General features: G+C 33.5%; 1 long non-coding RNA gene across 2 annotated transcripts; it reads right to left on the reverse strand.

The window, feature by feature from the left end:
* Positions 1–376: 376 nt before the first annotated feature.
* On the reverse strand, positions 377–4,411 carry LOC125655066 (uncharacterized). 2 transcript variants are annotated; one of them, XR_008797058.1, is made up of 3 exons: positions 1,720–4,411; positions 1,255–1,368; positions 377–1,133 (listed from the first exon to the last, which is right to left on the reverse strand). It is a non-coding gene; the product is annotated as an uncharacterized LOC125655066 (long non-coding RNA). The 2 variants fall into 2 exon arrangements; XR_008797057.1 differs by having other exon boundaries at positions 439–1,133; positions 2,333–4,411.
* Between the last annotated feature and the right edge of the window lie 11,709 nt (positions 4,412–16,120).

Raw genomic sequence — 16,120 nt, forward strand, 5'->3', positions numbered from 1 at the left:
AACCTATCATTGGGTCAAATGCTGTCTGACATATTTCATACCGATTGTTAGGCCGTTCTTGGCACACACTGATTTTGACTACGGATAGCTCCGTTTACCTAATCAAGATATAGGGCTCACCGCGGGTATGACCTGTCGATATGGGATGCTTACTCCTCCTAGGCACCTGATCCCACATCTGGTGTATCCAGGAGTCCGTGTTTGCCCAACTATATGTTTCTATTTTGTATTGCTTATAGGATTTATGAGATTATTCACTTTTCGTTATCTTCACCTTTCATACTTTTGATTTCTACATTGAAGGGGAAGTATGAACTTAAAAAGGAAAATTGGGTTATAGTGCGTGTTATCGAATTACAGTGTGTACAACTTGACCTTTTTGTTTTGCTTACGATTTATTTGTCCGTGGTGTCAACACAATATAAGCAATCATTGAAATAGTTAAATACATACCTTTATACATACATATTCTAAATACATACCTAAATACAATCTACAATTATAACAATAGATATATTAAAACTGATCGCAATAACAATGATCACAGAAGTTAGTGTCTTTAACACAACATGGTTCATACTAGATGAACATAAAAATAAAAAGTGGACCTCAAGTCTACGGAACGTAAGAATAATCATTTATAAATTTGATTAAAACTTTTTCTGAATAAAAAAGCAAACAATGCACATATATCTATATTATTTATAACTGTTTTTATTTCCTTCTATCGTCATTCAACTCCGAATTCAAACATCTTTAATATAGATATATATGTAGTAGATTATAGCAAGAGGTCTTTTTACAAACTACAGGGTGTACGATAGCAAATCAAATAAAAACAGAACGTTTGACAACATAGGTTGCTTACATGTGACTACCTGAACAAAGTGATCATTATAAAAAGCTAAACACATGTGACATAATAGGAATTAACATGACATTTTGGTAACATATACAACAACACATAAAAGAAAGTTGAAATAAAGAGTTCTGTCTGTTTCTGAAACTACAGCATCCCCATAGGAACAGTACTTTTCTTTTGCAACACATTCATTGTTTCTACTGCAAATAATGGCCTTTCTTTTTGAGAAATTGTATGAGGCCATGAGTTGCTTAAACAACGATGGATATACCTGAAATTGTATCGATGTACTAAAATTAGAATGCTTTACATGACAAGCCTTTAGGATACATTGTTAATAAACCTATAAATACATCTTGTGTGTACATGTACTATTATATTGAAATATATACCTGTTCCATCCCAATCCTACAAGCACTGAATCAAGATGTGATGTTGTTAGTCTAATGTTTTCTTACCATACCCCACAAGGGATTATTTTTCTGATCGATTGCTATCTCTACTACCTGTATAATTGAAATTATCATATCACAAAATAAATAAACAATTAAAGATAACAGAATTCGCATACCACTTTATTATTTGATAAATCATAACGACATGTGGATATGTTATATGTACTTATATCAATAAATTTAAAAACTGTTAAACCAGTCTTATTCCTCCTCTGAAATATCAAGCTATGTCTTCAACAATTGTATGTTATTCGTTATGACAAGAAAATGATGAGATTGCAAGCAAATTCATTGATGAATATCAATCAGTTTCATCACATACATTATTACCAGTATATAGTTGGTTCTTTACGGCCATACATGTACAATCAAGATAATCAGATTAATGAAAAATTTGCTAACTTAGGTGGAGCTGGAAATAGCTCCTCCATCAGTTTAGATGTTTTTAACAGTGCACTTTTTGGATGCAGTACCCATGATGTCCTGATATCGGTCTTGCTTACATATTGATACCTTAACATAGATAACAAAAATAGATCTATTCATTGTCATTACATTCTCTGTCAATACTATCTATACATGTAAAATGCCAAGTTAAATATTCAAGATTTTTCAAGAACAGTTAGGTGTATGTGCAAAGGGTTCAGAAACATATATAGATTATCTTATGGTTGGTGGTTAGGTATAATTATCACTCAAGGAGTTGTCTGTTTTCTATCCCCGAGGCTTAGCTAGGGAATAGAAAACACACAACAAATTGGATAATAATCATATCCAGCCACAAACCATGGGAGGTCTTTTTATCACATATTTTATCCCAACAGACCATTGAATTCGCATTTCCAAAATATCCTGTTTTGTTTACCTAAACCCGAACTACATTCGTAACGTTGACATTATGCCGCTACAAATACTTCGTTGGGAATAAAAATGAATATTGACTGTCACAATGTTTAATTCAGAAAAGATCATTTTTTAAATGAGGAAAAATTACATCCAAGAAAAATATGTTTACCTATAAAACAAAAGTGAAACCTTGTGGTGGCATTTATCCTGGCTATTCACACAGTCACAAAGACGATTAAATATTGTGTGGTTGACACCAAGTGAAATCTGAAAGAGTTGAGATAATTAATTTCTCAATATTTTTAATATTCATGTTGACCTGTCTGTGATGACACCCATGCAGTGATTCTTAAATTCGATTTGCATGGTCAGTAATTATAATATAACTTGATTAAAATTGATGTGATATTTTTTACTCGACCTCAGAAAAAGTCGTGTCTAGATACTTACATTGATATGGTAGCTTCGATCTCTCATTCTGGCTTGAACTTAACTTGAACACTCGTTGAATCGTACACAACATGGTCATATGTAACTGCTATTTCTGATTTCATTGTTCCAGAAACAAAATTTAGCCATTACAAAATAGAAAAGGCATAGTATAATTTGTTAAACACCTTGATTTTTTCCTATATTAAACTAATACGATTTAGAACCAACATTTAAACTGTTGAACTAACTTTCACACTCGTGGTCTATTGACCGATAACTGTTGACCGGGCAATAGTCTGCTCCATTTCCATTGGATACCCAAGTCACGTGGTTTTCGGTCTGCTGCTTTGCTTATATACGTAATGGCGAGGTTCAATTATTTGATTGACACCTTATGATATACAGATTTTTCTCATTCAATACAGAGCAGAATCAGGAAAAATTGAATTATTGATTATCAATTCTGTAGAATATTGGGTATATTTTCTTTTAAACTAGTGGATACGTTGATAAACGTACGCAATTACATTGTCTTGTTAAAAGTTCAAAGTAAACAAACCATGGCAGACCATTTACGTCTAGTAGAAACAACCTTAAAAACGTAGGTGTTTAACAAAATAGTTATAAACTGTGTCCTAGGACAACAGCTGGGGTTTTTTTAGCCTCTGGCTTCGGGCAATCGATCCGTTCTTGGGTCAAACAAAACAGCTGAATCCTCGGATCCAGTCAATAACTGTATACTGTTTACTGTTAAAGAGTGGAAGAAAACACACGTGGTGTGTGTTTTTATCCAGTGTGTAAAATCTCGGCAATCACACAGGCTTTCTAGCCTCATATCTACGTAGAAATAATTTAATATTCGTCGGCAGATATAATGGCGGAAACCAGAAAAGTTATTTCCTGTTCTGGCGTGCACGTTGTATATGCAATATACAGTCTTGTACTAGTCGCCGTCTTTACCGTTACCCGTACCACATCTCTTGATTTGGCTACTGAATCAGCTTCTCCTGTCCTGTAATACGGTCTCTTAGATTTCGAATCCCTAGGTGCGCGAAGCATATTTATTCTTTCGGTCTTGGTGATGACATTACATTGGTATCAATATTTTTGTACGTCTGCTATCGACAAATGACGAAATAAAACGAAAAAGCTATATGAAATGGACAGTTTAAAGTAATCTAATATAGGAGAAAGAAAACACCGAAGTACTTTGTAAAACCTGTACAAAATAACAAGGTTTACCCATTATTTTGTAATATCGGTCTCCTGAAAGTTTTATATTTATTTATTATACTCACAGACCGTTTGTCTTCCGTTTTCTTCAGAGAAATTGTATTTCTTCCTATCGCATTTATTTTGTTTCCTATTTGCGTCTAGTTTTTCCCCCGTTAAACTGGTGTGCATATTCATGAGTATACACGTATCAACACTTCAGGCAAGTTAGGTCCCTCGTCCGCCATCTCCCGGATAAAAATCCTATTTCCCTACGTTGGCCTTTGTAATTTTCCTTTCTATAGCATTGACATCTGTTATTTTTCCATCAATTGCAGTCAGCTAGAATAATGCCCCAGATTAGGGCAACCCATTAACTTGTTTGAAAACTTGGTAATTGGCTAAAATTCAAAGTAATAACGTCTTACATTTGGTAAGGTAAAGAAGGAAAACTTGGTTTTTCACCGATTGACCTTTGGCTGACCTTGCTAAGGGACGTAACTTGCGACGAAGTGTTGATACGGGTATTAGATGAATTGCAGATTCAAATCAAAGATAAGTATGAATTTCTATATATTCATTCTATTCTCTCTCTCTAATTAATACAAACCGCCAGTAGACCAGGACGTCATGTCCGTTGAAATTCCTGTAAAACAGAATGCTAACTTAAATCATGTTTTATACGTTAGGGTATGGTATGCCAATTTCAAAAATGAATTTGCGTTAAAGAAATTGGATATCTCAAATGTATAAAATAATTACATTCGTTTTTAATCCTTTCTTCCTCTCGCATTTATTTTTTTCTATTTGCGACAACTTGTTGGATACAAATTGGATACTTTAAATGTAAACGCTAAATATGTTTCAACAGATAACATAAACCATAGATCACAATTGGCAGACTAAGTACCGTATATCATGCATCTGTGAGGTCATTTTATTTTTCTTTGATAGAACGGATCATGTCTAACACAGTTTGAAACAATTTATTGTCAGTTTCAGTTTCTATGCGATCATATTGTAAAGTTTATATCATATTCAATGATTTTGTTTTAAATTATCGACTATACAGTTTCATTAAGGTGCTGAAAATACCATGACAACAGTAATGATCAACTAAATCATTGTGGACAGTCGATGTTTAACACATTTGTGAAATACTCTGTATGAGTTTATTGTTACTAAGATAAACCCTCTATCGTGGATTTTCTTCTTGTATCCATACTTATTTCTGTATTCTGACCCATGTATCTATGTTGAAGTTCAATGAAAGAAAATACTGCAATAAAATCATCACATTTTCCTACACATTTCCATGCAATTGATATACAGATGTACATGTATTTACGTTTGATTTACTTTGTGGGAAATTCCTATGATGTGGATAGTTTACCGTGGATATTTTGTGTATCCATTAGCGTTAATATTCATGCATGATTTATTCTTGTTTTAAACGTATTTTCGCAGTCATCCTTTGTATTTCAATGTTTTTAATAACTATACATAGGAATTCTTATACCATATCCAGTTAAAAATTCTAGACAAATGAAACAGATTATACAGGTATGAAGTTACATTTTCCTTTGATTCAAATCCCTACCTGTATGTGCAGGAGAAGTGGATGGTGTACATCCGTATTGGTGGTTACACTCAGAAAAAGAGCACTGACACCTATACATACAGTGCTGTCCGTACGACGGGTAAGGACATACACGCCAACAGTTAGGTCCGTAATATCCAGGGAGACATTCTATAATTAGTGAAATAATAAAGTACAGTATAACACACACAGGATACGTTGTAGACTTCATCTTGTTTGATGATGGATAATAAGAACGTACCTTGACAGAAACTGACTCTCCGGAAACCATAACAACATTCTGTTGCGTCGTCTGTAATTTTTCTATCGTAGAAAGTACAAAGGGTTAAATATTATAAGCATTGAAACACTTATCTGTGGAGCTATTCAAACTTCACTGATGAATTCTAGTCCCTACCACATTACAAAGGGTAAAATTATTCTTTTCAACTCCCATTCAATCGCAATATATATCTGATATAAAAATTCAGACTGTGGTGTTATCTTCCTGTACTAGTAGAGGTCAGTGCTTGCATTATGTTCCAGGTCAAAGCTTGCATCAAGTTGATGTACAGTATCCGGTTCCACAGTTGTGTGCAATAAATATAAATAGAAGTTCAGAATATTAAAGCCAAAAACCACTAAGCTATGGACTGGGTTTAAGATGAAAGATCACAAGCATGTCTATGAACACTCTCGTCGGGTTCAGGGGATTTGATCACACGATGATCAACAGTCCATTCAATTTTTTAATGGTATTTCTTATTTTTGGAAAATTGAATTTGACAACACTTCGTACAAGCAATGATATAGTTGTGAGAAATATCATGGAATATGTGGTAATTTCATGTTATACGGTGATTATAAATGTATATATCCTGCATGTATGTGTACATGTATCATAATTAGATATACTGGTACCTGTGGAAATAAATAAAGATATACATCCATGTATGTGTTTTGGTCAGAAAGTAAATGTATGAATCTTTCCTAAATATCGGACCAATGCTTCTAGTTGAAATAGCTTGTACATTTTCTATCCCGGAGCCTTGCACAATGAATTGGATAAAAGTCATTGTCTGTAATTGTAAAACTATGGGAGATTATACGTATTCTCTGTTTAATTTTTTAAAGAAAAAATTGTTTTACTTCATGCCAATTTTATACAACATATCCTTTTGGGTAATTTATACTTATCAAAACTTTAAAATGTGCAGACCTATATATAACATGTAGGTTAAATCATAAAAAATAATAGTTTTAAGAAGACGTCATGCGGCGAAGATCACACACGGGGTAGTATAGATATATTTTAATGTCTTTGGATATCATACCAGAAACACAAATGTAGCTCTCTGAAAGTAAATTTGGATGAACCACATTTGTTCCCCCCAATACATCACAGTTATACAATCAACATATAAGAGGCAAGCATGTGATCTTTAAAAAATCACACGAGATTTAATAATAAACGCGCTTTAAAAATGATACCGTATTAAAGAAGCTTTTTGATGTGACTACTCACCCTGTTGAGCATCCATATGAATTAGCCTTGCTAGAGAATATAATTACAAAATAGCACATCAATACGACATGATTGGGAAACATTGTGCTGCACGTTTAACAACCTTGAGATGACCTATCCACTCTTATACAACTGTCGCTGTGTTACAAAGTCATCAAAGTACTCTCATCAAGTGAAAAACCGGACGGAAATTCAAGCTGTCAGCTATACCTCATGTTGCTTGTTGATAATTTACTATGAATATTCTTCTACGTTAATGTTGAAATATTAACAATCACTGAATCTTTTCTCTTATATTTCTTTTGAAATTGACATTGCCTTCATCATGCAATATTTACATTTACTGAATCTTTTCTTTTATATTTCACTGCTTTTATCACACATTAAATACATGATCGTTGCAAACTAGTTCGGTTTTCTTTTACCTCCTGTCTGCATAATCATGACCAAATATGGAGTGTCATCAAGATCAAAGGGTGCATTAGCTGTTCTGTTTAACGCCAATGGACCAACCATATGATATTCTAGAACTTAATTCTAGTTTATATTTTTTTAAATGCATAAAATAATAGATATTATAGTGCAATGTCTTTCTTTGTTGTTTCATTTGCGTGATGATGGTAGCAATCACTGCATAAAAAATTGCATTTTTTCTGCAATGCTAGCTACCTTCATCACCCGATGAAACAACAGGGAAAGCATTTGATTGTTTAAATAAATACATGTCTGTTGCAAACTAGTTCGATCTAGTACCACCTGTCTGCAAAATGATTACCAAATATGGACTGTCATCAAGGTCAAAGGGTGCATTGGCTGTTGCATTTAACGTAACAAATGGGTCAGCCATATCATATTTTAGATCTAAATTCTAGTTTATATTTTAATAGAACAAAAAATTATATAGATATAAACAATAATGATGAAGGTGATGAAGGTAGCCATCATTCCAGAAAAATTTCCATAACCCACTTAACGCGAGTTATGCATTTTTCCTGCAATGCTACATTGTACATGTAGCTACCTTCATCAACCGATGACACAACAGAGAAAGACGTTTAATTGTTTAATTAAACGTCGTTTGAGCATTCACAAGAGTCGTTTGACGTCCTGATTTCGACTCCCAGTCTGGCTGACACATTTCCCTTCATGTCTGATGCCTACACAATAACCATGGGTAGTTAGGAGAATCAATATTGGTGAGGAGTATAAAATTTTTAAAAAATAAATAAAAAGGGAGGTGCTTTGGTCATTGTTTAAAGATATTTCCTTAAAGACCCAACTTTAAGTTAACGCTCCCAAATTTTACCTGTGTCGCGATCAATGATAAGCCGCTGGTCAATCCAACTTTTAACAATAGAGCTTAGGTTGATTGACGTTTGCAGAGACCGTGGTCTACAGCAACCTGAGAAAGATGTTTGATAACAATCATGGCTAATGATGACCGGTGTAACCGTGCTGGCGGTCGCTGGTGACCAGGGTCGCTCTTAATAGAATATATAGGGAAAAGAACGACTCGGATCACCGGCTTCTGCGCATGCGTGGTATTTAACTCGAAGCGGTGCCCTACTGGTTTTAAATCCATAGTAATAATAAACCCCCTTCTCAGTTTTTCTGTTTCGTATGCACATCATAACTTGAAAGATACAAATTAACTTGTATTATCCAACTCCAAAATTGATATTTTAATGCATAAGATTTCTGAATTATGTCTAAGATATCTAATAACGAATAAACAACTTGAAAACAATGGCTGTTTATTCAAAGCATATTTACAATAGTGTTATCTCCATAACAATTCCTAAGTCATCTTTTATATTTTAATCACATGATAACAGGTGTGAACAAGGCACAGCTAGACGCCTTGAACTTGGATTAACGTGCAGGTGTAAACAATTACCTGTAAATAAAATAACACCAGGTTATTCTACCGTGACCAACCTTCGTAATCATAAGTACAAATACCACTCGCCCAATTTACGAACAATACGTAGACACATATTCAACATTGTTTTATTATTTATTTATCTATTTTGCATAGTATGTTTCTTCTCTCACCCTCTTTTATTTCAAATATATTTTCTGATTATCTGAATTCAAATTATCTCCGATATGCGAACAACCACACATCTACTGTATACAACTTGGAGGTTTACTTTGGGTGTTTTTGTACAAAAGTGGAAGACTTTCCTATTACGAGATAATTCTTTTTGTGTTAAAATTTAACCAACTAGACTCTATATACATGTACATATAGCAGGATCGTGTATAGGAACCAGCAGGCATGAGGGATCGTGCCATCCTTCTTATTCCCAATAAAAACCATAAGACAACAAAACTAACGTCTGGCGGCTTTTTTCGTCTTTATTTACCTAATATCTATTTATTTATTTTCAAGGTCAACGTATATCTGTTCACTTATGCCCCAACTATAATTGCTTACAAAGGACACGTTTCAGTTTCACGAAATTAGTCAAAATAGGATTCATGTTTGGTATACGGACAAAAAGTCACAGGATAAACGTCACTGGACAGAAAGTCACAAAATATGTAGAAAAGTCACAAAAATGACTTAGCAAATGAGACCCCATATATACTTTTAAGATAATAATAACAGGTGGTACCCAAACGCTCACTAAAGCTGTTGTTCAGACACCAGACATTTCTTACAGTGGATTAGGAGGTACAAGGGAATACATGTCATCATTATTGATGTTTGTTTTGCCACATTTAGCACCTTCAGTTCATTATTAAATGTTCATTATCAGATAATAAGAACGGAAAAATCATTAACTTGTTTATATATCAATTATTATATGATAGTTCACTTACTTCTTGTTTTGACAATGATTTGGAGTGAAAGGAAGCCAACCATAATTCTGTCATCAGATTTTGTTTTGACAATCATTACATGTAATATGTAGTATACTAAACCAAATGATCATCAAGCTTATTTCATCGAAATAAGAAATCTCTCTTTTTAAAAATCAAAATGATATTTTACAATAAATATGATAAAAGGAATAACAATTTTATAATTATTATCAAAATCTCATAGAAAATATAAAGTTTGCATATATATTTTCTTAAACTTTACAAAAAGAACAGATATGTTTTCAAATATATATAAAAAATCAATAGTTTTTTATTTTCTTATAAACTGTAACTTTTTGTCCTATGACATTTTGTTCTACTATCATAAAATTCTAATTGTGACTTGGTCTTATTTTCTTATAAAGTTATGACATTTTGTCCTGTGACATTTTGTCCTACTTTCATAAAATTTCTTATTGTAACTTTTTGCCCATGGTCATATTGGCCGTGTCTTTTTGTAATTTGTAAAGCTGTAAATGGTTTGAAAGGAACATAATTTCAGCACAATGTATATATTAATTATGACTTTAAAAGTTGAAATATTTTCATGATCCTGGTTCTAATTAGGAACATTTATTTGAATCATTTTTTATATATCATAAAATTACAATTTTCTTATATCAAATTCATGACAAGGAACTACGTAAAAATGAGCAGTACTTTGAGTGAATCTCATTCTTTGCAGTCAGCCAATAATATGATAGGACTGGCTTCACGAGTATGTACAAAAGCCACGGTATCGACGTCCAGTTGTTTAATATCATCATGAAAGCTGCTGTCTTTGGATCGTCTTTTGTCTCGCGTCTCGGAAGATCTACCGAAGCAGACCCGAGAATAAAATATTTTGGAGTTGGTGGCATGACAGCAAAGGAGCCAAATCAAACCTGCCTGCAAAACCTGCTTCAGTATTCCCCTGATCGAGTTTTCATTCATCTCGGTGGAAACGACATTAGCGTTGACGGACAACCTAGGAAGGTGGCTGAAAACGTCCTACAACTGGTGCAGGTCCTAGAAGACATAGGAATTGGAACTGTTCTCGTGGGACAGATTCTAGACAGAAATAAGAAGACCTAGGGGAGGGGACTCACCCCCACCCCCTCTAAATCCGCAACTGCATAGATATGTAGACTTCTATATATTTTGAATTAAGGTATGCCATGTATAATGAAGTGATAATGAACAATTTTGAAGGATTTAGATCAACATAAATGTTTATTGTCAAATAATGATGAAAGTGAAGCAGATGAAATTCACATGACTGGTGAATGATTCGAAGCTGACATTTTTGCACTTAAGACTTTTTAGAAGAGTTGTCTGCCCTTTGTATAATTAAGAAAAATCTAATTTTCTAAAAATGTGTGTGGTCAATGATTAATTTTATTTCATATTTTCATTAAGAGAAAGTGTATGTAACTTTCTACCAAGAGATTTGTATGAAACTATAACTTCTTTTTAAAATATTGTAATAAAACATGCTTCATATTTTGTCAGAACTGACTAGGGTATGGTCTGTAAAAGTTGCACAAGGTGCAAATGGGTGGCGGTTTGATTTGAAATAGCTAATTTAAGTGTAGTTTCAGAATTCAGGAGAGAAAAAATGGGGAAAATAATTATTTTGAATTAATTATGAGCGTCGGTGTCTGGGGTCGCTCTTCAGAATGACCGTTTCATATTTTCTCAGAACTGACTAGGGTATGGTCTGTAAAAGTTGCACAAGGTGCAAATGGGTGGCGGTTTGATTTGAAATAGCTAATTTAAGTGTAGTTTCAGAATTCAGGAGAGAAAAAATGGGGAAAATAATTATTTTGAATTAATTATGAGCGTCGGTGTCTGGGGTCGCTCTTCAGAATGACCGTTTCATATTTTCTCAGAACTGACTAGGGTATGGTCTGTAAAAGTTGTACAAGGTGCAAATGGGTGGCGGTTTGATTTGAACTAGATAATTTAAGTGTAGTTTCAGAATTCGGGAGAGAAAAAATGGGGAAAATAATTATTTTGAATTAATTATGAGCGTCGGTGTCTGGGGTCGCTCTTCAGAATGACCGTTTCATATTTTCTCAGAACTGACTAGGGTATGGTCTGTAAAAGTTGCACAAGGTGCAAATGGGTGGCGGTTTGATTTGAAATAGCTAATTTAAGTGTAGTTTCAGAATTCAGGAGAGAAAATATGGGGAAAATAATTATTTTGAATTAATTATGAGCGTCGGTGTCTGGGGTCGCTCTTCAGAATGACCGTTTCATATTTTCTCAGAACTGACTAGGGTATGGTCTGTAAAAGTTGCACAAGGTGCAAATGGGTGGCGGTTTGATTTGAAATAGCTAATTTAAGTGTAGTTTCAGAATTCGGGAGAGAAAAAATGGGGAAAATAATTATTTTGAATTAATTATGAGCGTCGGTGTCTGGGGTCGCTCTTCAGAATGACCGTTTCATATTTTCTCAGAACTGAGTAGGGTATGGTCTGTAAGTTGCACAAGGTGCAAATGGGTGGCGGTTTGATTTGAACTAGATAATTTAAGTGTAGTTTCAGAATTCAGGAGAGAAAAAATGGGGAAAATAATTATTTTGAATTAATTATGAGCGTCGGTGTCTGGGGTCGCTCTTCAGAATGACCGTTTCATATTTTTACTTCACACAATCCGAAAAAAAAAATTACTTGAATTACATGTAATGCATTAAGAGAATTACACAATTTGAATTTATTTAATACTAATAATAATGCTTTGATTAAATAATGTACAAGAAAGTGGTAGTTAAAACAATTATGGGGGTTACTAGTCATGGTGTAGAAGGTAATTTGAAAACAGCAAAATAACAACTTTATTATTTTCAATGGATCCATAATAATAAAAAAATTCAGCACAGCATGAAATTCTGATTGGCAAGACATTCTTGAAAACTTTGGTTTAAAACTTTTGTTTTCACCTTTTGAGCACTGACCTTTTCTTCATTATTGTTCAGGCCAAATAAAAACATGTGTGGTTACAGTTAAACGACAGTCCATAATTTTTACCTCCGACCCTCAACTATCTTTTTTTCCGGTTTTTAATATTTCCTAAATTCGTTACCATATACAAATAAAATACACACCTTTTTCAAGATTTTCTTTTATGAGAAGGGTTAACTTTATTTACCACTATATATAGGTTTTTGGCCCATTTTCCTTCAGGTGAAGCTTTAAGTTCTTTCATAGCCAATATATAGATACCGTTCAAATGCTTAAGCTGTAAACACTTACAACAGGCCATCTAACGTTAGACAGAGATTGACATAGAACTAAAAAAAAATGCTTAAATACACAACTGAGCTATCACCCTACTTATTTTTGAAACAGTAAGAAAGATTAAAACTGTAACCTGGGTGAAATATGACAACATGATTTTGGCAAATGCACTGATTTTGTTCTGCATTTTTATTTTTTAAAAATATATATATGTCTTAGAATTGTAAACACTAGGGTGATCCCTACCAATTTTGATAAATATATGTAAATGGTATATGCAAGGAAGTGACGATAAAAGAAAACTGTTTCCATCTTAAGTCTATAATAAAAAAGAAATTAAATATCATTCCTACATACCAACACTATATTTCAAGGGATTGTAACTGAAACCACACATAGTATTTTATTTCGTCTCTTCATTTTGGCTTTCTATAACATTTATTTTTATTCATTCCAAATTAGATCATACTTTTTACATTAAGCACTGAAATTTTTTAAAGCTTCATTATAATTGTTAATGTTTTGTTTTTACTTACTAAGAAAATTTCAGGACTTTATTTTTGATTTGGGTTTAAATTTTTATTCAAAATTATGGCTCATATGAGGATACCTCCACATGGTATGAGCTGGGCAATGATGTCACAAAATTACCTTCTTTCTTAGTCTTATTAAAAGAAGTGACATTAGCAGACATCCTCGTATTGTAAATATATATCTGTATCTAGTTTAAAAAGAACGCACTTTCACATTATGACCCCTGGTCTACTTTTTTGGGGATTGACAATGTTATGGTTTTGGCAATTATTTAATTAAGGAAATCAGAGGTCATGATTTGAAAAAGCTTGAATCTACAATACCTGAGAATGATTCCATATTAATAAGACTGATCACTGTTTGTAAACAAATTTCTTCATTCCTCCTATCTAAAACTAAATTGCCCATTGCCAATTGTGTTCCTCACTTACCCCTGGAGGGTTAAGATTTGACCAAACTGCTTCACTACTTGAAGATGCTTACATATAACTATGAATAATCATGACTTTGCTGTTCTTGAGAAAAAGATTTTTACAGTTTCTTCCTATGTATTTGTATGTAAAACTTTGATCCCCTATTGTGTCCCATTCAACACCCGGGGGCCATGATTTGAGCAAACTTGAATCTGCAACTATGTCAGGAAGCTTTCATGTAAATCTCTGCTTTTCTAGCTCAGTGGTTCTTGAGAAAATTTGAGTCTGCAATATGCCAGGAAGCTTCAATGTAAATTTTAGCTTTTTTGGCCCAGTGGTTCTCGAAGATTTTTAAATGAAACCCACCCTATTTTTGCATTTTTATGATTATCTCCCCTTTGAAAGGCTCATGGCCCTTCATTTGAACAAACTTGAAAGCCCTTTACCCAAGGATGCTTTGGGCCAAGTTTGGTTGAAATTAGCTTAGTGGTTCTGGAGAAGAAGTCGAAAATGTAAAAAGTTTAGACAGACAACGGACAACAGCTGATCATAAAAGTTCACTTGAGGTTTCAGCCGGTTTTGATATTTTGATATATAGCCTATCAAACTCCAGTAAGATGAGGGTGATACCAGACAGTCAACATTAGAAAGTGCACTGTTTCAAAATTACTTGTTGATATATTACAAATATGCGTGATGCTGTTTTATAACTGACCTTTAGGATGTTTCTTGGTGTTTGAAATTAACCATAGACCGAGTCTATGTCAAATGGCACTGGTCTATAACAATTGTAATTGGGATATAACAAAACGTGTATGTTAATTTTCTTAGTTTAAAGCAATTGAGTTATCCCACAAGTCAACGTCTGATAAACGTTATGAGGAAAAGAGAACACTTTTTTGGAAATGGAAAGAAAATATGCTTTATAAGTATTTTAAAAGTCAATAAAAATGTTTTAAATTTGTGTTATTTTTTTCAATGTTGCGGTCTATACCAATTCGATGAGGTCTATGTCATCTAGTTTTGGCATAAACCCAGTCTGTACTAAGTTTTAAACGAATTTCGAAAACTGCTTTTCTGTTACTTTAATTCAGAAAAATATACTGACAACACGTCACACCAGCATATTTCTTTTCTGTTTTACCACACCCAAACATATAAAAGATGTGGTGACTACAAATGAAGGGAAGAAATGCATTAAAATGCACCATTTTAAATCATTCTTTTTAAATGGGTTAACCTCCCCCCAAACCCCACAGTAAGGTATAGATGTATTTGAGTGCAACCTGATGTTATTAAAGAACAGACGTAGCTCAAAAATTGCAAATTCACATGAAACTATGCTACTCTACAGATTACTTCGAAAAAAATGTATAATTCAAATCCAACAAAAAAATCAACAGACTGATTGAAATGGATCACAGATTAAAATGTATCACAATGAGGGAAATTGGGATGTTTTGGAGAATTGACAAATTCAATGCAGAAAGAATTAAAAGGATCAGTAAATGATGTGATAATACTTGCCCTTTGACCTCTAAATATCAAGGCTCTACCATATAGAAATTTCATGCAAATGATTATGCACATTTTTACTGTATGCTCGAGAATGTCCAATATATAGGATGTTCTCTATTCGTTTTTCACAGGATAAATAATTCATATTGTTCATTCCAAAGATAATTGATTATTGCATTGGTATAAATTTTCTTCTGGCATGTTTTCAAAGAAATGAATTTAAACTAATTTCACGTGTTTTGAACTACGTGAAGTAAATTATTTTAATGGGATATAAACTCCACATCTCCATTCTTAACATTAATTCAACATAAATTATCCACTTTTCAAATACTGAATGTCTGATATCATCATTGAAAAACACTAGCATACATGCCAACTTTCCCGATTTAGGCGGGATCTTCCCGATTTTACCCTCCGGTCCCGCTTTCCCGATCGGGAAAGCAAAATTACCCTAAAATCCCGATTTGAAATTTTTTCCGACCAAAATTTCCGATTTCACGATTGAAAACGAGTTTGAAAGCGGGATAATCGTGAAATCTCGTGACCAGAATTGGAAATCCCGCGTCATTTCTGAACTGGCCAATGAGAAATCGGGACAATAGTCAGCCATTGCTGTTTACCTGTGTCGCATGGTTCGCATGGTGTCGGG

Source organism: Ostrea edulis, chromosome 7, assembly GCF_947568905.1.
Source record: "Ostrea edulis chromosome 7, xbOstEdul1.1, whole genome shotgun sequence".
Classification (NCBI taxonomy): domain Eukaryota; kingdom Metazoa; phylum Mollusca; class Bivalvia; order Ostreida; family Ostreidae; genus Ostrea; species Ostrea edulis.